At 37.7% G+C, this 24,381-nt stretch overlaps 1 protein-coding gene across 4 annotated transcripts in view; it reads right to left on the bottom strand.

Annotated features, from left to right (window-relative positions):
* The window catches only part of TPK1 (thiamin pyrophosphokinase 1), a 463,926-nt gene that overhangs the window by 399,309 nt on the left and 40,236 nt on the right, over positions 1 to 24,381 (bottom strand). The window lies entirely within an intron of this gene.

Below are 24,381 nucleotides of genomic sequence, written 5' to 3'. Positions count from 1 at the left end.
CTCTGTACAAGGTTTTAGCCTAAAGCTATATTTTATAAACCCCTGCCACTTGTTTGTGTTCACCTTTAGCAGTCTGCCCTCTATTCATCTAATGCACAAGTCCTTTTTTAACATGAGATCACTGATTTTATTTTTGTACACCTCTTCTTTTTCTTCCTCATTGGAATCAATATGAAATACTTCACTAGGATTTCATTTCTGAGAAGCTTTCATTTTCCATGAATTCAAGAACTCTAATATTTATTTTTGTATCTTTGATAATACCTAGAACCTTGTTTCATCATCATCATAATAAGAAAAACTATAATAAAATGCTCACATCCTTTGATCTAGAGATCTTACTGGTTAGCATTTACCCCAAGGAGGCCAAAGGCTGAAAGAAAGGCATTATATATACCAAAATATCAATATTGACATTTTTGTGGAAGCAAAGAAATGAGAACTAATTGGATATCAAATCTATTAGTAAATAGCTAAGCAAGTTGTGGCACATAAACATTACAGCATACTATGGCACTATATGAAATAATGTAAAAAGTTCAGGAAAGCATGGGAAGACATTTGAATTCATTCAGAGTGAAATAAATAGAATCCAAATACAGGTATGTAAATAAAAAAACACAGGAAAGAAAATTAAATGCTGTTATAATAACTAAGTTGATAAGAAAATGTGGCTCCTTTCCTTTTGTCCCCCATACTTGGATAACTACAAACTTAGGATAATTTAGACTGTATACACTATCAGATTCCATTGGATATGCTGGAGGTAGCTAGGCAGTGCAGTCTACAGAACATGAGCCCAATCAGAAGATCTGTTTAAATCTGACATCATACACTGGTGACCTTCAGCAAGTTATCTGACCTCTATTTGCTCAGTTCTTTCAACTGCAAAAGTGGGATAATAGTGGCAATTGAGAGAATTAAACACTTACCACGGTGCCAAGCACAGAGGTACTACAATACTAGCTATTTAAAATTATATTATTAATAATTAACAATCATAATAAATAGCTCTACTGCTCTATTAAAAAAAAATTCTCCCTTATAAGGAATGGCTCACTGTGCAGAGAAAGGAAGAGATATATTTGGAAATAAAGGCAATGTGAATGCAAAAATAAAATAAAAAAAAATTTAAGAAGAAAGGCAACAGACTGGAAGTTAAAAACATGGGCTGGTCACAGGTCTTAGACATTCTAGTTATATAAATACCTCGATTCAAATCATTAAATCTGAGTTTCCTTTTTCTTCAATGAGGAGAATTAGACCTAATAATACCTCCCTTCCAACAAATTGTACAGAAGATGTTTATAAACAAGCTTGGAATAATGCCTTACAAAATGCTATAGAAAATGAGTTATTAGTATTATCAGATGCAAAATAAATATGCTGAATTGTGCAACCCCTAACTCTGAAAATAGTGTACAAATGTAAGAATGTTTCAAAACAATTTTTAAGCCTTAGAACCTTCAATTAAACCTGATTTTCTTTTTCCTACACTTATAAAAATTAAGAGTGAAAAAGATAAACAAGAAAATAAGATATATTAACCTGATGAATACACACAAAATTCATGGATTCAATATAGATACAAAATTACTATTCAATATAGATGAAAATAAGTAATTTAATATAGATACAATTAAATCTATATCTATAAAAATTGATGTGCAAGATTATGGTCCTCAGGCTCCAATGCAGGTGCTACATCATTAAGGATTCAATTATGTTTACTATACAAGGCAGGAAAATGAATTTATATTTCACTTTATTTGATAATGTAGTAGTTTCACCTAAGGCAATAAAGTATATATCACTTCTTTCCATATGCCTGATTTGTCTCTTCTGGTCACACACATCCTTGGCTATAAGACATCTCCAATGTAAAGAGAAGGTGAAAGAAATAAACATTTATTAAGCACCTATTAATGTGCCAAGCACTGTGCTTTTTCTCCTTTGATCTTCATAACAATTGTGAGGCAGATATTATTATTATCCCACTTTAGAGTTGAGGAGACTAAGGCAGGCAAAGATTAAGTGACTTGCCCAGGATCAAATAACTAATAAGGATCTGAAGTTGAATTTAAACTTGGTACCTCCTAATTCCAGCTGAATCATTGGAAGTAATATACTGAAGCCTATTTAACACAAATCATGAGTGTGGGACCCATCCAACAGCCTTTGGGACATTTTGCTGACATTTTCCAATAAGAGTTTTCTTGTCAATTGTCAATCAATTATTTATTTAGTAAGAATTTATTAAACACCCATTTTGTGTCATGCATACACACTATAAACAGGAGATAATACCAGAGGTAAGGTGGAATGCAACACTTCAAAGAGAAAACAGAATCCGTCTGAACATTCTATTCCCATTTTGATTCATTAAGATTCCAATGCAATAAATTCTTCTCTTATTCATTTTGATGAAAATTAAAGGACCCAAATGAAAAACAAGGCTTCTGCCCACAGCCTAATAAGGGAGAAATAACAAGCAGATATACACAATTTCAATCTTCCCATTAGATAGTGCCAAACCCAATTTTAATTGTGAACCCCAAAACCCCAAACCAGAGTTTGTTCTAAAAAAGATGCCCTTCCAAGGGAAGATGTTCCCAAGGGATGCCAATCAACTCTGATCTATCAATACACTGGGAGGTAGGCTACATTAAAAATGAGGTCTTGAGATGTAACTTAGGTCACTTATTCTTAGTACAATACCTTTTCAACAGGGGCTGATTATCACCAGCCATCATTCCATCTTCAGAGGAAATACTTGTTCTATCAGACTACGCCTGGTCTTGGGCTATCTCAGCAGAAGAATCTAACTCAATCAAAGCTTAAGTAAGATAAAATCAATTCAGACTTGGGTCAGGTTTGACCAGGACAAGAAGATTCAATACAATGTCATCATCAGTAATATCCTTGTGAAAGAGAGACTGAATTTGTAAGGGTAAGGGGGCTGGAGGGGAAACTCTGAGGCTCCAAGGCGCTGATACTAAAATTTAAAATCATTTTTCACAATAGTCACCGAATGTTGGTATTGAAATGGACCTTAACACTATCTAGTTCAAGACTCTCTTGGCCTAGAAGGGATCAGTGAAGCTGAGAAAGGTGAAGAGGCTTTCAAATCCACTTTCCTATCCTAAAAATGAACAGAATACATTCTTCTATCTTTATCGAAACTATATTTAATTCTGCATTTTCTTTCTCTGCCAGTGCTCACTATCATGAACTGTGCTGATCCACTGTAGATCTTGCTTTCAGATTTAACAGTAAGGCCGTGTAATACTTAAATTATCTGCTATTTTGAATCTATTACTCTCTTTTCATGCAGCTTGCATCCCAACAGGAAGACCCCTTGAAACCCAAACACTGTCTGTGGCCACAGATTCCAACACATCTGTCTCACATTCAGGAACATGTAGAGAAGCAGCAGCTGGCATTGCTAATACTGGGCCTTTCTCAAACCTGACCACCTTAACTAGTCCTTGACCTATTTTACCTTGTACCAAGAAGCTTTAACCCAGAGCCTCCAGCAGATACCTAGAGGAGGAACCTGGAAGGGAGAACTAGAAGTAGTCAGTCACCTTCTCTACTCCAAGGCTGGTAAGTAAATTAGAGCAACATTTCCCCACTGGTCCATTCTAGAGTTTTCCTTTGTGTTTTGTTTTGCTCTAACCTGACTCTTAATAAGTGATAGCTGTGCATAACCCTCATAGATATTTTTTTTTCCAAAGGCTCTTGCTTCTTAAATCATTTTAACCAGAGTTTTCCTTTTTCTTCTCCCTGTACTGTGCTTCTCTTCCTACCTGCTCCTTCCTGCTTCCAGCTCCTGCCTCATCCTCTACTGCTGCTAAATATTCTGGGATATTTAGCAAAGGAAGGAAAGAAGGGGAGTCCTTCTTCAGAGAACTAGAATATCCTTTGGAATAAATATTCTTTTAGAATAATCTTTGGATTGGGAGACCCTGGATGAGAGGACAGCTCAGCCTAGATAGCTGCTTCACATTAGCCTGAGATAAACCATCTATTACCAGAATGGCGTCGCCAACAAGCAAAAGGTGAATGGAGTAAAGTGGAGAAATCACAGCTTCCTACAATTCTTTCATTTTTCTTCTTGACTACACAATCCATGTCCATTCTCACCTCCATAACAACTTGCAAAAGAATCAAGGAAAGAGGGTGAGATTACTTTCCTTGGCCTCAAAACCTGTCCTCTTGTCTAGGAATTTCTGAACCTTTCCTCTGTCATGGGAGAAACTGAAAGGAAAAGAAAGACACAAAGATCACACACACACACACACACACACACACACACACACACATACACACACACACACGTATGCACGCACGCGCGCGCGCCTCCCCACCCCCAAAACACAGGCTTTTAAAAACAACAGCAACTTGTCACATTTTTGTAGCATTTTAAGATAAGCCACAAGGTAGGGCACAATGCACACTAGTCTCTATGTAGTGCTTAGTCTGCCATTAATTTGCTGTTGGTATTCACTCATTGTTTTAAGGCCTGTCCAAATCTTCTTGACCCCATTTTGGGTTTTTTTGGCAAGGAACTGGAGCAGTCTGCCATTCTGAGGAAACTAAGGCAAACAGGTTAACTGACTTTGTCCAGGGTCACACAGCTAGTAAGTGTGTGAAGCCAGATTTGAATATCCTGACTCCAGTCAGAGCAGTCCTAACTGCCCCAATTAATTAGCTACTGGACATCAAGCAAAATTCTTAATTCCTCCAGACTGTCAATTTCTTCATTTGTATGATAACAATAATGGCTAAACATGTAACAATTATAATCTCATCTGATCCTCAAAACATTTTTTAATGGATGCAAATATTATTTAAATTTTATAAATGAGGAAACTGAGTCAAACAGATGTTAAGATCCAAGGTCACACAGATATAAGTGCCTTTGGCCCAGCTCTCATCTTCAGAATTTCAAAAGATTCCATGAATTAGATTCAACAAGCATTCATTAAACACCAACCAAGACTGAGAAATGTTGGATAAGAGAACATATTGTTCTTTCACATTACCAGAGATAAACCCTCTATTCTCAGCATGAAGTAGACTGCAAGAAGAAACTGACTGGAACAAGGCAGAAAAACTTGTGCTAAGCACTGTAGCTGTAGAAACAAAGATGACTTCCTCCCTCCCCTCAAGGAACTTTCATAGTACTACAGTGATCACACATGCACAGAGATAAGTAAAAATGAAATATGTACTGTGAAAATGATTCATAATAACCAATATCTTGGAGATTCAGAACTTTTCCCAGCCCCCTTCTTCCAAAGTCCTGACTTTAAGTTCAGTTTTTCTTGAGGACATGATAAAACTGCATTGACTCTCCTAATCCAGGTCATTCCCACCCAAGCTCACCAGTAATTTTAATGTAAAGTAGAGAAGCCCCATGGTGTTCTCCTTGGGCTTGGGTGGAGACAGATTTTTCTCTCTAGACAGCTCAAGGTTGTGTTCTGGTGGAGTGTTCTGGTATTGCTGGGGTGGTCTGATAAAAGACTGTCCAGGGGTGAAAGATAATGGGGGGACATCAGCCCCTGTTGGAAAGGAATATAAACTGTGCACACTAACCCCAAAATGAGCTCAGTTCCAACACTGCAGATCCCATACATATACATGCACAAAATAAACAAGAGACTATACAACCTATTTCTGTTGTCTTTCTTACACCAAACTCTGTGCAAGGCTGACAATACAATGTAATTTTACCTGAGGTGGGGAGAGCACCAATAACTGGACCTCAAAATTGACCAACTGCATTGCTGGCTATGCCAAGTCACAACATAACAAAAAGTGTTGCAAGAAATTCCAAAGTCATCGGATCAAAAGGACTTCACTGATCTTGATGCTCTTATAATGACTTAGTGAAATGGAGGGGCGGGGGGGGGTAGGAAGGGGAGAGAGGTGAAGAGAGTGTGTGAATGTATGTTACTGAGCTTAAGTTTTCATTTACTTCCATATTTATAAATGTTTTATATATCCGAAAAAATAAAAACAGTCACTTGATGGACCAACTTTCTTGGGCCCATATTCTAAGTCTGTCCACCTTTGTACTCAAGGTCTAACCAAAGACAAAGACTTCAAAAAAACGCTAAAGTACTCTGCATACCGAGATGAGTTGGGAGTAAGAGGGGAATAGCAAGTATTAATTTCTATTACTGCTACTGGCTCTTCTTGGGAATAATTTCATGTAACATATGTGCTTGTCACACACACACACACACACACACACACACACACACACATTTTCTTGAATTATGCTTAAGATACCCAGAATCAGGGGATAATATCAAGCCTTCAAAAGACCCAAGATGAAAATGACATAATCTAGAGAAATAACACTGGCACTATCAGCCCCAAATATGAACTCCATGGGCCAGAATCCTCCTGACTCTGTAACCACAACCCTATTTTTTATATAAATCCTGAATATGAATCCTTTAAATCATAAATTCTCTTTAGCAGAAAGGGGTAACATTAGCTTCAGGCCCACTACTGAGGGTTCTGGACAGAAGTATGGCAAAGTCCATTTGCTGCACCCTGGCTATTCTTGTGCTTTCTGACTCTTTTTGGTATCTGGTATTCTTGAACCTAGGGCTATTTAGACACTAACCTCCTCACAACCTTGGATCCATTGAGCTTCTTTCCCTGAACTCCTAGGGCTGACTCTCCTGTCTCTACTTCAATCACAATAACTTTTTATCCTCTATTAAAAAATCAAGCAATCTTTTTTCTCAATCACAGTGTGTGATTCAATATCCAATGGTAAAGAAATAAGCTTTTCAAAGACAAGAACTAGACCTTATATTTCTCTTGTATTCCCCTAAACTGCCTAGTACAATGCTGGACACAAAGTAAATGACGAATGAATACATGCTGGCTTGAAACATGTTGGTTCTACAATCAAATATCGAAACTCATTCTAAAAGCTAATGCCTTTCCTGATTTCCCCTCAACCATTAGTGCCTTCTCTCAGATTATGCTGTGTTTAAATACTTTGATTATTTCATTTATTTTATTTCCCAGTAGAGAAGGAGAAGGGCATTAGTCAGCTAAAAAACTACTAAGGTCATTTTTTTCTCCATAGTTATACTTCTGTTGCTATCAAATGAGATAACATAAACAGTGCTTTGCAAATCTTAAAAGACTTTATAAATGCTAGCTATTATATTATTACTACTACCACATACTGTTCTGTTACTACAGATTACATGCTGTACACTGTTTAAAGGGGAGGAAAGTGAGAATTCTATGCCAGGGAAGTTGGACTGGAAAATCTCTAGGGCCAGATCTACAGATGAATTTCAGCAATTCAGCAGCAATTATCAAGAAGCTATATTACTCTCAGGAAAGGACTAACCTCTCAAAGAACAAGAAAATAAAAGAGAAAGAGAAAGAGGCCAATCTCAGGCAGCTTCTGAATATCAAAAATTTTCTAAACTGATACGTATGTAAATTGGTTCTAAGGTTTCAAAGCAAATTTCATAAATCTAAACTAGTCACACATGAAATCTTAAGGGTTTGATGGAGAGTGGATCTGTTAGTTGCTACTTTGGGGACATTGGACTACTCACTTAAATTCTCTAGAATGAGAACAAACTGAAGTTTCCAGGTCTGTAAAGGAGTCATGTACTACATGACCCCTAAGGTTCCTTCTGACTCAATCTATTTTAAATCTATATTTTAAAATCTAAGTTAGAAAAACCATAAGATGAGAAACTAAAATATACTAAATGAAAAAGTTTACAGAAGTAAGAAATTCTTAATCTTTTGAACAAAAGGAAAAGGTTTCAGTGCCACCATATATCTCCAGGGTAACATTTTGAATAGGAAATTAAGTTCCTTTAAGAAGACCAAAAAGGGGGGGAGGGGGAAGAGATAAAGGGGAACATTTCTAGTCACAAAGACCTGAAGTGGAGTTGGAAAGATGGAAATGAAAGATTTTTCATTTACTTTTCATTAGAGAACTGACGCAGACGATGCTGATTTCAGTATCCCTAGGGGATACTGTATTTTCTGAGTATGCAATTATTCCACTACACCAATGTACTTTTCCCAAAGAAAGAGCAGTAGGTGTGGATAGGTAGCAGAACCTGTGCACAACCCACCACTATGGGATGGAACTATTTTTCTCCAGTTTTGATAACCAAAGTCTAAACTCTAAACTTACCCCACCCCCACTCCCACTCAGGTTTCCCTGAAGTAGTCAAGGTGGTTTACTCACCCCCACCCCAGGATTATAGGAGTAATCCTGAGGACTTGGAGTTTTCTGGTAGTGTTACTCAAAAGGACCCACTGAGGTATGCTGCCCTTTGATTATCAATTACAGTTAATTAGCGTTTAGCTAAATTTAGTAAACAGGTAGAATAAAAACAGTTATTAAAAAATAGATTCATCCCCTAAACAAAACAAAAATGACTAGATCATACTCTTGAACAGAGTTACTTAGAGAGTCAAGGGGGATGTAGGTTCAAGAGCAGAGAGCCCATGCAAGGAGATAATTCACAACTGCTGACTATTAGAAATGTTTCCTCCCTTCTTAGTCATCATGGAGTTCTACATAGGTGAATGTAGCAATATACTATGTTTGGAGGATTAGTGCTATTTCAGAGTCCAAAAGTTGTCTTTCTTCACCATGTTTAGTTTGTCCTCCAGACCCTGGTGCTTCTGGGATACTGCTGCCAGCTCTAATGAAAAGTTCATAAGATTTTTCCACTGGGGAGATAAGGATGGGAAGGAGGTCTGTCTCTTCCTTACTCCCAAGCAATTCCATCTTTTTTTTAAATTATTTTTTTAATTATTTTATTTGTTTTCAATGTTCTGCAATCACTTCCATATAACTTATATTTTTTCCCCTCTCTCCCCCTCTTTCCCCCCTCCCTCCCCAAGATAGCATACAATTTTATATAGGTTCTGCACATACATTCCTACTAAATATATTTTCACCTTAGTCATGTTGCATAGAAGAATTAAAATGAATGGGAAAAATCATAAAACAAACCAAAACGTAATACAAAAGAAAATAATCTGCTACATTCTGCGATTGAATTCCATAGTTCTTTCTCTGGATGTAGAAGGCATTTTACCTTAAGAGACCACTGGGACCAAGCAATTCTATCTTAAACGTTTGGCTACAGCTATTCACTGCCCTCCTATCCCCCTTACCCCAGGTGGGCACAGTATTAGAATTCAAGATTCAAAACAGGCTTACTCCTTTATTAAAATCACACTGGATATGATTGATTGTCTTCAAGAACCGCAAGATATGGCCTCTTCTGCTTTCGTTTAATTTCTAATTAGTTTATACCTCTGACTGGTTGAATTCAATAGAGATGTCTAGGGCTTGTTCACATCTGGTTTATGCCTTAAAGTGACTGACTGGTAAATCTCAGAAATATTACCACCTGATAAAGACAATAGGGTTTAGGGTCTGGTGTTAGATTAATTGGCATTGAGGAGTGTGGGATACTTCACTTACATAGACATTCAATTTACAATAACAAATTCAACTTTTCAAAATGATTTAGCCCAAACCACCTATCAACTTTGCAACCTTTCAGATTTAAGAAAAGAGAAAAGCTGCCAAAGAATTCTATATCCCTATAGAATGCTTCTAAGATACTTTCAGTATGATGTACCTGAAATGAAGGGTAGAAAAGGTACCCATCTGAGAGTTGAAAATGGGGCCCTAAATAAAAAGTTGTCTACTCCAAGCAATATTCGAACTGGAATCCCTCTTCTGGTGTTTGTTAGTTGCTCTAGGAGTGGCAATCTGTACAGCAGGAATACGTGACCTATTATTATGAATCCACTAAGGTATGAAAGGTATATTGTAAATTTTAAAACATACAAATGTCATACAAAAATATACAAAACATACAATGTTATTGTTACTTTAAACACACCTGTATGTAAGTGACAACTAACTTTTGCTAGAAGACTTCCAATATGGGAAACCTACTCACTGTTTTCTGAGGCTGTCAGTTCTTCTTTGGCAACTAGTAGACAATCTACACTTGTTTCTTTGTAACTTCTCCCTATTATTCCTAGGTACCTCTGGGATGAAGCAGAATCAGAGTTATCCTTCTCTCAGAGGACAGTCTTTCAATTACTTGAAAACAATTCTCTTGCCTCCTTCCCCTTTCTCAAACCTTCTCTACTTTAAACTAAGCACCCCCAGTTCTTGGAACTTAGTCTCATATGGCATGAGTTGAAGGCCCTTCATCATCCTGATGCCTCCTAAGGGCACTTCTCAAGGGTTATCATCAACCCTCTTTAAATGTTTTGCCCAGACTTGAATATGCTATTTGCCCAGACCACAATGCCCAGATGTGGTATGACTAGGGTAGATGAGAGCAGGGCTATCACTTCCACAGTGATAGATACTTTGCCCCTCAATGCAACCTAAGCTTGCATTTAAGATATTTGGTTTTCATATCATACCACTGAATCCAAGTGAATGTGTGGTCCACAAACACTGAAGATTCTTTTTTAAAACAACTGATGAGGCGGAGTAGAAAGACACACAAAGGCAGGCTCTCCCCACACAACCCATAAAATACCTATAAAGAGGGACTCTCAACAAATTTTGGAGCAGCAGAAGTGGAAAACAACAGAGTGGAGGAGATTTCCAGCCCTAGGTGACATGAAAGGCTCTCAGAAAATGTCAGTTGCACTGGACCCGGAGCAGAGCCCAGCCCAGCCTTGGCCTAGCAGCTCATGAAGAGAACCTTGGGGACAGAATCTCCAGTCAAGGAATCCCCAATCCCAGTAGCAGCGGGTTCGAAGATCCCTCAACCCACAGGTGCCAAAGGTCAGTGAAGGGGTTTTTTCAGCTGGTGGGGAAGGAAGGGCCTTCCCATAGCTCCAGCCCTAGGCAGCCCTGCAGAGGCCATGGGGCAGCAGCAGTTCCCATCTCAGCCCCTACAGCAGCCCGCATACATTGTTGGATCATAAAACCCCTGGGGGCACTGAAGAGCTAATTATTACCTCCCCCCTGTGTAGAGGTCCTGAGGGAACTGGTCTTTGTCTCGCACAGAATGGCGGCCCTGCCCCCATAGCTTGACTGAATCCCAGTCCCCCAGTGCTGGCTTGGTGGAACTGGAGGCCAGGTAGCTCGGGAGAGGTAACTGCTAAGATTCTGGGCACAAAAATCCTTTCCTACTCCCAGACCAGTGTACACACTTGATTGTGCCACCTTGGAGGAACTGAGATCTTACAGATCCCCAGAGTATACCCTATTCTTGACAAAGGATCCAAAAGTCAAGTAACTGGTTGGGAAAATGCCCAAAAAAAGGAAAAAATAATAAGACTATAGAAGGTTACTTTCTTGGTGAACAGATATCTCCTCTCCCCCTATCAGATGAGGAAGGACAATGCTTACCATCAGGGAAAGACATAAAAGTCAAGGCTTGTGTATCCCAAACATCCAAAATAAATATCCAATGGTCTCAGGCCATGGAAGAGCTCAAAAGGATTTTGAAAATCTAGTAAGAGACATGGAAGAAAAACTGGGAAGAGAAATGAAGAGAGATGCAAGAAAAGCATGAAAAGTGGGTCAAAACCTTGCTAAAGGAGATCCAAAAAAATGCTGAAGAAAATAACTCCTTTAAAAATAGGCCAACTCAATTGGCAAAAGAGGTTCAAAAAGCCAATGAGGAGAAGAATGCTTTCAAAAGCAGAATTAGCCAAATGGAAAAGGAGGTTCAAAAGCTCACTGAAGAAAATAGTTCTTTCAAAATCAGAACGGAACAGATGGAGACTAATGCCTGCATAAAAAATCAAAAAACAAAACCAAAAGAATGAAAAAATGTAAGATAATGGGAAATATCTCATTGGAAAAACAACTGACCTGGAAAATAGATCCAGGAGACACAATTTAAAAATTATGGGACTACCTAAAAGCCATGATCAAAAAAAGAGCCTAGACATCATCTTTCATGAAGTCATCAGGGAAAACTGCCCTGATATTCTAGAACCAGAGGGCAAAATAAACATTTAAAGAATCCACAGATCACCTCCTAGGAACACTGTGGCCAAATTCCAAAGTTCCCTGGTCAAGGAGAAAATATTGCAAGCAGCTAGAAAGAAACAAATCAAGTACTGTGGAAATACAATCAGGATAACACAAGATCTAGCAGCTTCTACATTAAGGGATCGAAGGGCATGGAATATGATATTCCAGAAGTCAAAGGAACTAAGACTAAAACCAAGAATCACCTACCCAGCAAAACTGAGTATAATACTTCAGGAAAAAAAAATTATCTTTCAATGAAATAGAGTACTTTCAAGCATTCTTGATGAAAAGACCAAAGCTGAAAAGAAAATCTGACCTTCAAGCACAAGAATCAAGAGAAGCATGAAAAGGTAAACAGTAAAGAGAAATCATAAGGGACTTACTAAAGTTGAACTATTTACATTCCTACATGGAAAGACAATATTTGTAACTCTTGAAACTTTTTTCAGTATGTGGGTAGTTAGTGGGATTACACACACACACACACACACACACACACACACACACAGAGCACAGGGTGAATTGAATAGGATGGGATCATATCTTTAAAAAATGAAATTAAAGAGTGAGAGAGAAATATATTGGGAGGAGAAACAGAATGAGACAAATTATCTCTCATAAAAGAGGCAAGTAAAAGACTTTTCAGTGGAGGGAAAAAGAGGGGAGGTGAGAGAAAAATATGAAGCTTACTCTCATCACATTCGACTAAGAGAAGGAATAAAATGCACACTCATTTTGGTATGAAAACCTATCTTACAATACAGGAAAGAGGGGGAGAAGGGGATAAGCAAGGTAGGGGGGATGATGGAAGGGAGGGCAATGGGAGGAGGGAGCAATTAGAAGTCAACACTCTTGGGGAGGGACAGGATCAAAAGAGAGAATAGAAGCAATGGGGGGCAGGATAGGATGGAGGGAAATATAGTTAGTCTTACACAACATAACTATTATGAAAGTCATTTGCAAAACTACACAGATATGGCCTATATTGAATTGCTTGCCTTCCTAAAGGGAATGGGTGGGGAGGGAGGGATGAAGAGAAGCTGGAACTCAAAGTTTTAGGAACAACTGTTGAGTATTGTTCCTGCAACTAGGAAATAAGAAATAGAGGTAATGGAGTATAGAAAGTTATCTTGCCCTACAGGACAAAAGAGAAGATGGAGATAAGGGAAGGAAGGGATGTTAGAAGGGAGGGCAGATTGGTGATAGGGGCAATTAGAATGCTCAGCATTTTGGGGTCAGGGAGGGAAATGGGGAGAAAATTTAGAACCCAAAATTTTGTGGAAATGAATGTTGAAAACTTAAATAAATAAATTTACATTAAAAAAAAATCAGCCAGTAGATTTAAAAAAAAATTATACCAAGAAAGCCAATATTTGGGAATTCTAGTGACATAGAGGAGAGGGACAAAATGATCTTTGTCATTTTTATAAAGCTAAATTTATGAAAATCTCATCTACCTCCAGTGGAAAGTTTATGTAGGATTTTTTTTTAAAATATAAATGTCTATTGAGAAATAAAGATGAACATTTTTACTTCCAGCTCTTCTGTGATGCTCCTGAGGAGATGAGCTTTGAAAAATCTAAGTGATAGAACTCAAAGTTTTTAAAACAAATATTAAAAATTGTTTTTACATCTAACTGGAGAAAAATAAAATACTAAATAAAATTTCTAAAAAAAAAGAAAAAAAAATGATGACTTATCTGCCTTACCTTGTATTTGTGAAGTTGGTTTTCTTAACCCAAATATAAGACATGTATCCATAATATAGTTCATCTTCTTCAAGCTCTCTTCGAACTCTCTGACAACAAAAAATGTGTGGCTTAGACTTGGAAGCAGATTGTAAAGGATAGGTGGCATCTATTAGCTCTTTAGTAGAACTACAAGGCAGCCAAAAATCACATCCATAACATAAGCGTTAGTGAGCTCTTATTGTGTTAACTGTCAGAGACAGATCAATGTTTCCACCTTGGAGTTAGTTACAAGTAGGGGCCTTGTGGTTTGGAGGGCATGTGACAATGTGAGAAAAAAGCTGAAGAGATTGGGAAGGAAGATGAGAAAAAAAATCATTACCTTGGTATAAAGCAACTTGTTTAAACAACAGAAGAGGGGATTATTTGGTCAGGCTCTTGATATATATAGGCAGTTTGTTTCCTAGCTGTTTAAAGACAGTTGATCAAACAATGTTGTCAAACAAATGGAAAACCTAACTTTAGGAGTCTGTCCCTCACTGCAATAACATTTCTCCAGTGTACAGAAGAGTTTTGTAGTCAAGATGTGTTCCACACTAGTTAAAACTGATTAGTTATTCATTAATTTAAGGTCCCCAGAGGTATGACCTGGACCCATTAAAAGAACCATGAAATAGTATGGCTATCTGGAGAGAATGATACAAGGCTTTAGAAATGATCAAGAGAGAACTGTCAAAATCAGGTGGGATTAACAGAGTTGGAAGGATCAAAGATTCAGAGACAGAGTGATCTTCAAAGTCATCTAGTCTAATCCCCTCATTTTATAGATGAGGAAACTGAAACCCAGAAAAGTGAAATGACTTACAGTCAGTTAAGTGTCTGAGGTGAAATTTGAACCTAGGATGTAAGGATTTGGAATCAAGGGAAGATCTGAATTTGAATCCCACCTTGGACACTAGCTATTTGACCACTAGCTACTTCTTTAAACCTCAATTACTTAATCTGTAAAATGGGGAAAACAATAACCATGGTACCTATCTCAAAAACTTATGGTGAGGCTCCAATGAGACAATTTGCATAAAATATCTTGAAAATCTTTAAGTTCCAAATAAATGTCAGTATTGTTGTTACCCTATCAGATTTTTATCTTCTTTCCTCCCAAAGATCTATTATCTATCAGTAAGGTAGGTGGAGGGACTCCATGGGTACGTGGGTGGGTGTGTGAGCAGCCCCTTGTGTAGAGACTAATGTTTGTTGTTTTAGGAACATAATTTAGTCATGAACAATCAATTATTAAGTGCTTACTATGTGCCAGGTATTGTGCTAAGTGCTAGAAATACAAAAAGAAAAAAGACAGCCTCCTGCCTTCAGGAAGTTTACTTTTTTTTTTTTTTTAAGGAAGTTTACATTCTAATGGCCAAAGGGCAACATATTAAAAGGAAGATAAAAGGCAGGTAGAGTTAGGGGGGAGGAAGCATGGAAGAAGGTACCATTGCAGGTGAAAAACTCTGGAGTCAGGAATTTGGGAGGAATGAGAGCCAACTTTAACCACAAATGATAAAGATGTTGGCACTCCCAGCTTCCCTGCCCTCCCACCTCATTGTTTCACTCAAACCAAGATGCCTAAGCTTTAATATCCGGTAAGTATCTTCTACAGGTAGATGACAGACAAGCCATTTGCTGCATGGCATCTATAAAAATACAAAATAATCTACAGCAGTGGTATCAAACTCAAAATCAAAAAGGGAACCACTAAACCATACAAAGGATGACAGCAGGTGCACACTGATTTAGAAATCACATACTTACATTATCTATGTCCTAGTGTGTTTTTGTCCATTTTGTTAAATATTTCCCAATTATCTTTTAATCTGGTTCAGGCTACACTGGGAAGTGCACCATGGACCCCAGATGAATAAATAATGCTCTGTACTATATCATCAGCTTTCATCCATTTAATTATCACCTCTACTCAACTGATTCTCAGATGGATGCATCCAGCCTTAACCTCTCTCCTAACCTCCCATCTTACATCACCAAGTACCTACTGAACACCCCAAACTAAATATTCTATGATTATCTTAAACACGTTCAAAACAAATTCATTTTCTTTCCGTCAAAATGTTTCTTTCTACCGAAGTTCCTTCTTACTGTGGAGGGCATTATCTTGCACCTAGTCAGGAAGGCTTGCAAATTCAGTGTCAAACAACAGTACTATATGATTTGGTTACATGAGTGTGCTCTGCTTAACCCTCTCAGTGGCAGAAGGTACAATAATGAGTTGGGTTTTTTTAAGACATCAAGAAAATTTGAAAAAGAAATAAATAAAATGCCATGACCTAGAAGGCAGAAGACCTTGTCTTAGTTCTGCAGCTACTTTTATTATTTAAAATTTTGTTAACAATGAACAAGTTTGTTTCTTGTTGATAAGTTTGAGGGTCTCACTTTACGCATCTGTAAAATAAAGGTATCAGAAGAGATGAAATCTAAGGGTTCAAGCCCTAATATTCTATGGCTCCATGATTCATTTAGCTTATTTTAAAGGGGTGACAAACTTTTTTTGGTTTCTAGTTTTAAGCAAACATTAGCAGGCTGAACAGGTCAAAAAAGGGTGGCTCTAGTAATTGAGTACACTTTAAAAACATGAGCAGTTTGTTCTTGCTGATAAATTAGACAGCTGCTCTGAATTACATTTCATGCTGTTTTCACAAACAGCTAATTTCCTGCTGCTGGTACTAAAGCTACTTGGAACTATACATAATTAACTCCATCACCTTTTCTTTATCCTTCAAGAAAGACATCAAATTATTTGCTTATATTTCCAATGGTAAAATCTTCACAAAATTTCTCTCCCAAAATACTATGGCAAATATATATTCAAAGTATAGGATATTTCATTAATTTGGTAATGCTTACTATAAAATGAATGCATGATTTTTTTAAAGTATTCCTGTATTATGCTAACCTCCCTTTACTGCAGGCTTTATTAAACTAATGCATTTTTCACTTCCCACATATTTTACAGTTCATAAAATTTTTTCTAAATTCAAAAAAAATTACCAACTCGTGTCAGCCTTTTTGATTGCTAAATCCAATTTACATTTTTACATCCAACCACTTCTAATCAACATTATGCAAATTATGGTATAACTGAATGCAGCATAAAACTGCACTACTTTCTAATGGAGATTTAGAGGGGGCAAACTTTAGTTACAAAGAGCATTTATCAAGATTGAGATTATTCCATTACAATTTAATATAGAGAAAAAATACAAGAGACATCTTGAAAGCTAGTCTTCCCTGAGAATTCTAGCTGCAAAGTGTGTATCCAACATCACTATGAGGATGCTTGTAACTGTAAACTGAAAACACACTTCCCAAATAACCCAAATAACCATGGGAACTTTCACTCCTCAATGGGTAGAACCAAGAGTTCATAGCTGTACATTTGTTACTGTACACTCATCAATTTATAAAAGGGTTTTTTTTTTTGTCATTTTATTAATAACAAAGTCTGACTGTAGAGAGAAACAGTATGCTGGTATTTACACTTGTGGTTATGATATACTATTAAAATAATTTATTTTCCTCCAATTTATATTTCATTTTCATGTTCCTTAGTTAAGTGTGTAACTAAATTTAAAATGGATTCCACAAGAATATATATCTATATAGAAGTACTCACTAGAGGTTCCAAATAAAAATATTTTCATTGCAATTGTAAATTATACTCATTCCTCCATGTACATACTATCATTAAAAAATAGGTTCTCTTTCTGCTTATAATGATAAATTGTTCCACTCTATAGAAAAAAAAAATAAAATAAGCTCTTTCAGTTTTTGAATATCATTAAAAAAAAATCACAGTGCTGTATAACTCCTTAAATTCTTCCCTTAAATAGCACATCTGCACAAATTTTAAAAGGGATTTTGCAAGCATTTCCTGGAATTATAATGTAAAAATACAGTCAGTTTTCACATCTTCCTCACTGTTCTAAGCACTTGTTTAAAATATTCAAAGATGAATATTTAAGTTCATATTATTTCATCCATAACTATAATTACATCATTACACCATACATATTCTTCTGTGACAAGGTGCTTTTTATGTGTTTTTTCCCCAAATGATCAAATGCAGGCAAATAAATTTCACTTTATCCCACTCCCATTCATGACCCCCCTCAGTGTCTCTCACCAGTTCAGCCATTTTCCAGTCATGTCTAATTCTTTGTAATCCCATTTGGGGTTTTCTTGGCAAAGATACTGGAGTGGTTTGCCATTTTATTCTCTAGCCCATTTTACAGATGAGGAAACTGAGGCAAAGCGGGTTAAATGATTTGCCCAGGGTCACCCAGCCAGTATCTGCAGCCAGATCTGAACTCATGAAGAGAAGTGGTGCAAAATACAAAGAGAAACTAAACCTCACCTGAGGATCCCAACAAGCTGCATATTGACTGAGAAAACCATGTATATATTTGTATATTTCTTTTCTTATTAATATCTTAACACCTTAAAATCAGATAGGAACTACATTTTAATCTGGTTCAAGCTGCACTCAAGAGTGTTTGGGGCCCATGTTTGATGCAAATTCTTACTTCAAAAGAGCATCTATCTCTGCTTCCTGAGATAACAATTTCTAACCTAACTAGTCCACAGCTCTTCTATGTAAATACAGGAAAACAAAATGGCCTCTACCCGCATGAATCTTACATTCTAATAGGAGAAGATAAAATATAAAGAGGAGCTAGAAGGGGAAGGAGAATATCCTCACATGGATAAGGCAGCTGACAGGGAGGTGAACAATCCAAAGAATGAAGTGAGCTGAGAGTGAAGCAAACATCATGGCTTGGGGGTCTTAAAAAAAAAAAGGCAATTTTGGGTAACTGCATCCATCAATGAGCAGGCTTAGGAAAGAAAGAGTTATTTCCAGGTGAGTAAGGCAACTAGGGAAAGGTAGAACATTCTGGAGAATGAGTTGAGTTGGTATCCTTTTTTTCACTAATCCTCCAACCTGTGGATCTCTGAGACCCACCCTTTCCTTCCTTCTGAAACTCAATTTCTTGTCTACCAGAGCTGGTAGAGTACCTACTGGACAGAGAACACTGGTCTCTCCTTACCAAAGGGGTCCTGCTGCCATCAACGCCTTTAAGTCTTACATATCCCAGGTCAAAAGCTCACTTCACAATTTCATCTGCACTACTTTATCCCCCAACTGGCAAATACACAACCTGATGCCAGGTATCCACATTCCCATTTTTGTCTCTTTTTCCCATGATGAAAGATTCTAAGGAGAAAGAACACTATTTTGAAACAAAATATATTACAGTTGGATTCTGCCAACACAAATTTTAACAAAGAAATAAGAAAACTGCATATTTTGCTTAGCATAATCTATAAGATGTTAACTGCAGTAGGAGAATTCTAATATATTTCTCAAATTAAGACACCACTTAATACTACTGAGTCAAATAGTTCTGCAAAAGATGTGGAATCACTTCCTCAGAAGTACCTTTATAGTGCCAACTGGATCAGAACTGGTCTCCAACCTGTGACTGGCCGGAGTCAAAGAAACAGAGCAGGCTAGAGACTTGAGAGTCAGGACACAAACAGAAGTTTAATTAATTTCAGAGTGAAGAAAATAATGTAAGCATATATATGGAAGTGCCTCTCCGCCACCTCCCAAGAAGAAGTGCTTACAGTTGCTAAGGCCAGAGTCACATATACATGAAAGAGGTTGACTCACAACACAAATCACTCTTAGATCTTAAGATAGTTGTCATAATTGCATTTTTGGGGACAATACAAGCATTCTTGGGCCTAGTGGGAATAGTCATTTTCTTGGGGGTCACGGCCACCCTTCCAAGTACAGAACCAGAGCTCTGTGACAGGAACAATACCTGTCAGTGACCGTGGACATGTGATTGATGGCCTTGGTAAAAAGGGGGAGCTAAATCCCTCAGTAAACACCTGGTGCTGTTCCCAACAATACACTTTGCTCATCCTGAGTGCAAAGGATTACTGTTATGCCAAGTTCAGGGTACAGCCTGCTTATTAGGCCTTAGATCTGGAAAAAAGCGTATCTCCAAAATATTTTGACAATAGTCTCAGTTTCCTTATCTATATAGCTAGGGAAGTTTCTGAAAATTTTAAGTTCTTTGTAAAATCTGTTCTAAGTATTACTTTCAAGTTAGAAGCATTTCAGGACAATTTGTATCATCTAAGTAAAGCCTAATTGGTTTATCCAGCTATTAGGATCACAAAGCATACTGACATCTCATAAAACAGGAAAAAATATTGTGGTTCCCAATCAATGCCTTATTTTAAAACATGATAAACAAAATTGCTTCCAAGTGTCTTTTCTTTATTTTACATTTTCAGACAGCCTTCTTAGACTCAACCAACAGCTTGTTGAAAAAAAATTTAATCTACAGAATTTGAAACCAACAAAAATTTGTGTACTTTTTTTCAGAATATAATTATCAGTGAAATTTGCTCATTAGAATGAGAGCTCCAAGGGCAGGGAGCATATCCCTGGTGATTAGCCCAGTGCCTAGTACATAGTAAGCCCTTAAGGTTTTTTAACTGAGAGAGAGAGAGAGAGAGAGAGAGAGAGAGAGAGAGAGAGAGAGAGAGAGAGAGAGTGTGTGTGTGTGTGTGTGTGTGTGTGTGTGTGTGTGTGTGTGTGTGTGTATGTGTGTGTGTGTGTGTATTTGATTATGTAGAAGCAGCACATCAAAAGCTGGCTCTGGACCCAGGTAAGACTTGGATTCAAGTCCCATCTCTAATACATATTGAATGAGGGACCCTAGGCAGGTTCCTTAACCTCCTAGAGCTCTAGCAACTCTAATAATGTAAGTTGTCGAGAGCTGCAGAGCTGCACCGGGAGAAGTCCCTCCCCAGGAGCTTACTTACATGTTCTTACTCCTTTACTTACTTGTTCAATCATATTCAATTCTTTGTGACCCCATGGACCACACTATCTATGGAGTCTTCTTGATAAAGATACTACAGTGGTTTGCCATTTTCTTCTCTAATGGATTAAGGCTAACAGAAATTAAGTGGCTTACCTGGGGTCACACAGGTAGTAGGTATCTGAGACCTGATTTGAACTCAGGTCTTCCTGACTCGAGGCCCAATGCTTTACCCACTGAGCCAATTACCTCACTCCTAAGGAGCTTCCTACACCAATAAAATGCCAGGTCCAAGCCTATCCCTAGTCATATGAAAATACTATACAAGCAGCCATTTTGCTACAGGACAGTTCAATATCTGCAGGGGTCCATAATTTTTCTGAAGATATTTTTTTAAACAATTAATACAATGTAAGATTATTCATGGGGCTGGTAGGTGTCTCAATGAACAGAGTGCTGTCAGACCTGGAGTCAGGAAGACTGGTCTTCCTGAGTTAAAACCTGGTCTCAGTCACTTACGAGGTCTGTGACCCCAGGCAAGTCACTTTCCCCTCTTTGCTTCAGTTTCTTTATCTGTAAAATGAGCTAGAGAAGGAAATAGCAAATCATTTCAGTATCTTTGTCAAGAAAACCACAAATGGAGTCACGAGGAGTCAGAAATGACTGAACTAGTTCTTTCTGAATATATTTCTCTTTTAGTTGTCTAGAACCTAAACAACTAACAATGAATACAATTTGTATTGATCAGGCAACAAAATAAAAAGATACTACTTTTTAGGCATCAAATATCAAAATACTGTATTAGTGGTTTCATCACTTTCCAACCTTTTCAAGCCTTTGCAGATTCTCATCCCTGTGCTCTAAAACATCGTTCATTGAGAGTTCACCTAACATGCTGGATGCTTTTCCGTAGTTTGATTGTCTCGATAGACATTCATGAACCTCTCACTTACTATATGACCTGCCTTCCTCCTTTTCCAACAGTACATGGGATCAGAGTGAGAAGAGAGTAGGAAGGGGCCCAAGACTCCACCTCATCAAGACTCCACCTCTACTCCACCTTAAGGTTGAGCAAACTAAGAACAAGAGAAGTTCAATGACTTGCCTCAAATCACAAAACCAGGATTTGGATCAAGGATTGTTTGCGAATCTAGCACTCCTTCCACTACCTATCTATGATCATCCCCCCTTCCCCTAGACATTCCTTTGATAATGTCATTTATATCACTTTCTACACAAAAATCATCACTAGTAATATACTATAGCCTACTTATGACCACCCTGCATCTTCCTATTTACCCATTAGGATATCATTTAAAATTTCTTGAAATCATGATGCTCCATGTAACATCACCTGGAGAACACTAATGTTCCAGAAATAGTGTTTTATAGATGCGGGCAGCTTGGGATTATAGAAAGCACAGCACCATTTTCAAAATCAAGCCCAGTGTTCTCATTCTCCTCAATTTGGGCCCAAATCATTATTCATCTGTAACATTTATTGGGTGTGCATATAAGGCTGTACTGATTCAAGTGGCTACCAAACTTCCTCTCATAATCTGTGCAATAAGAGCATTTCATCTACATTGTTTTAGCAATATCAATGGATAAAATAATCTCTTTCATATTATTATAGTTCACTAAAGAGACGTTGTAGGCTTGACATAATTATGATTATAAAGACATTCATGTAACTTATTATATGTCAAGTACTATGCTAAGCACACTACATATATGATCTCATTTGACCTTCACCTTAGGAGGGAGGCATCATTATTATCCCAATTTTACAGGTGAGGAAATTGAGGCAAACAGTGGTCAAGTGACTTGTATAGGGTCCCACAGTTGCTAAGTGTCTGAGGTCAAATCCTGGCTGTATCCACTGCACTACCTAGCTGCCTTCTAAAATACATTTTTTTTTTGCTACAAAACATTTAAACATGTACAAGTTAACCTTGAAGGAGAAGGCACCGGTGACTGAGGGGAGAAAAACTGGGGGTCAGGAAGGAAGAACCAGGAAAGGAGCTTGAGGAAACCAGGAATTTATATGAGACAGTACTAACAAGGGAATTCATTCAAGGCATGTAGGAAAAAACAGACCTAGAGACAGGAGACAGAATGCTCTGTTTGGAGAATAGTAAGAAGGCCTGTTTCACTGGACCATAAACTGTGGGAAGGGGAGAAATCTATAAGGCAGGAAAGGGAAGGTAAGGCCAGACTGTGAAGAACTTTAGAGAGTCCATTTGGTCCTAGAGGTAGTAAGTTCACTTTATTAACCTCAAGCCACTGGAGTTTACAGAATACGGGAGGAAGGAGGCAGAGCAACAAACCTACTATTCATCAGGATGCTCTCAGTCTCTAATCTCAAGGAGCTCACAGTCTAACAGGAGAGACAACATGCAAACAATTATGGATAAACAATATATACATGGGAGAAAATGGAAATGATCAGAGTACAGAGCTGATTTGATTTTTGCTTCAGGAAAGTCACTTTGGAAGCTGCTTAGAGGGAGAAGATATCTGAAATAAGGAAATCTATTAGGAAGCTATTACAAAAGTCCAGGTTCCTGAATAATGATGACAACCTTAAGTAGCTTGTGGCTATATAAGGGGAGAGGAGGGGACAAATGTAAGAGATGCTGTGGAAGCAGAAATGGTAAGGTTTGTCAACTGACTTGATACGTGGGGTAAGAATGAGGAATTGAAGATGACTCCGTGATCTGAAACCTGAGTAATTTATAGGATAACAGTATCTTCAACAAAAATAGGCAAGTTTGAAAAAAGGGAAGAAAACAGAAGTTTTATTTGAGCTTTGTTTTAGAAATGATGAGTTTCAGGTTCCTATGGGATCCATCCACACTTTGAATACACGTAATGTAAGTATTCTGGGGTGGGGAACATGCTGCCTCTAGGAGAGGAGTGGCCTTCTAAGTCCTTGAGTGCAGCCTCTTGACTGAGTCCAAGTTTTACATCCTTTAAGAGGATTTGTTCAGTGAAGTTTGGATTCAAAGGGCCACACGTGTGGCCACAGATTGCCCACCCCGTATCTAAATATACCTCTTGTTGAACATCATACTTATATGAAGAAACAATCCCTTCCACAACTAACTGGATTTCAAGGGTAAAGTGTATTATTGGACTGGGAGTCAGAGGAGATTTAGCTTCTAACACTAGTTGTATGAGCACTATCAAGTCACAAATTCTCTATCAGTTTACTAATCTGTGAAATGGATGTAATCAAACCTGCAGTAATTACTTACCAGAAGTGTTGTAAGGATTACAAGAGATAGAAGAGACATCTTCATAGAAGAGATAGAGGGCATCTAATCTGACTCCTTCATTTTATAGATAAGGAGCTGGACCTGAGGGCAAGTAAGTGACCTGACTTAGAGCTAGTTAGTACCTTTGGAGGGTTTTGAACCTAGATCTCCTTAATACCAAATCTAGTACCCTATCCCCTCTGTCCTGAAGATGAGATGTCTTTCTTTTTCTGGCTAGGCAACTGCAGTTAAGTGACTTGACCAGCGTCACACAACTAGTAAGTGTCAAGTGTTGGAAGTCAAATTTGAACTCAGATCCTCCTGACTCCAGGGCTAGAGTGCCACCTAGCTGCCACAATCATATCTTTCTTTATTTTAAAAACTTTGTAAATCCTGAAGAGGGATGTGAACCAATTAAAATAATAAGGATGTTTGTTTGAAATGGTTGAGAGAGGTAGTATTGGAGAGGCATGAGA

This window comes from Notamacropus eugenii, chromosome 3, assembly GCF_028372415.1.
Source record: "Notamacropus eugenii isolate mMacEug1 chromosome 3, mMacEug1.pri_v2, whole genome shotgun sequence".
NCBI classification, from domain to species: domain Eukaryota; kingdom Metazoa; phylum Chordata; class Mammalia; order Diprotodontia; family Macropodidae; genus Notamacropus; species Notamacropus eugenii.
This window is presented reverse-complemented; position numbering and strand designations above follow the sequence as displayed.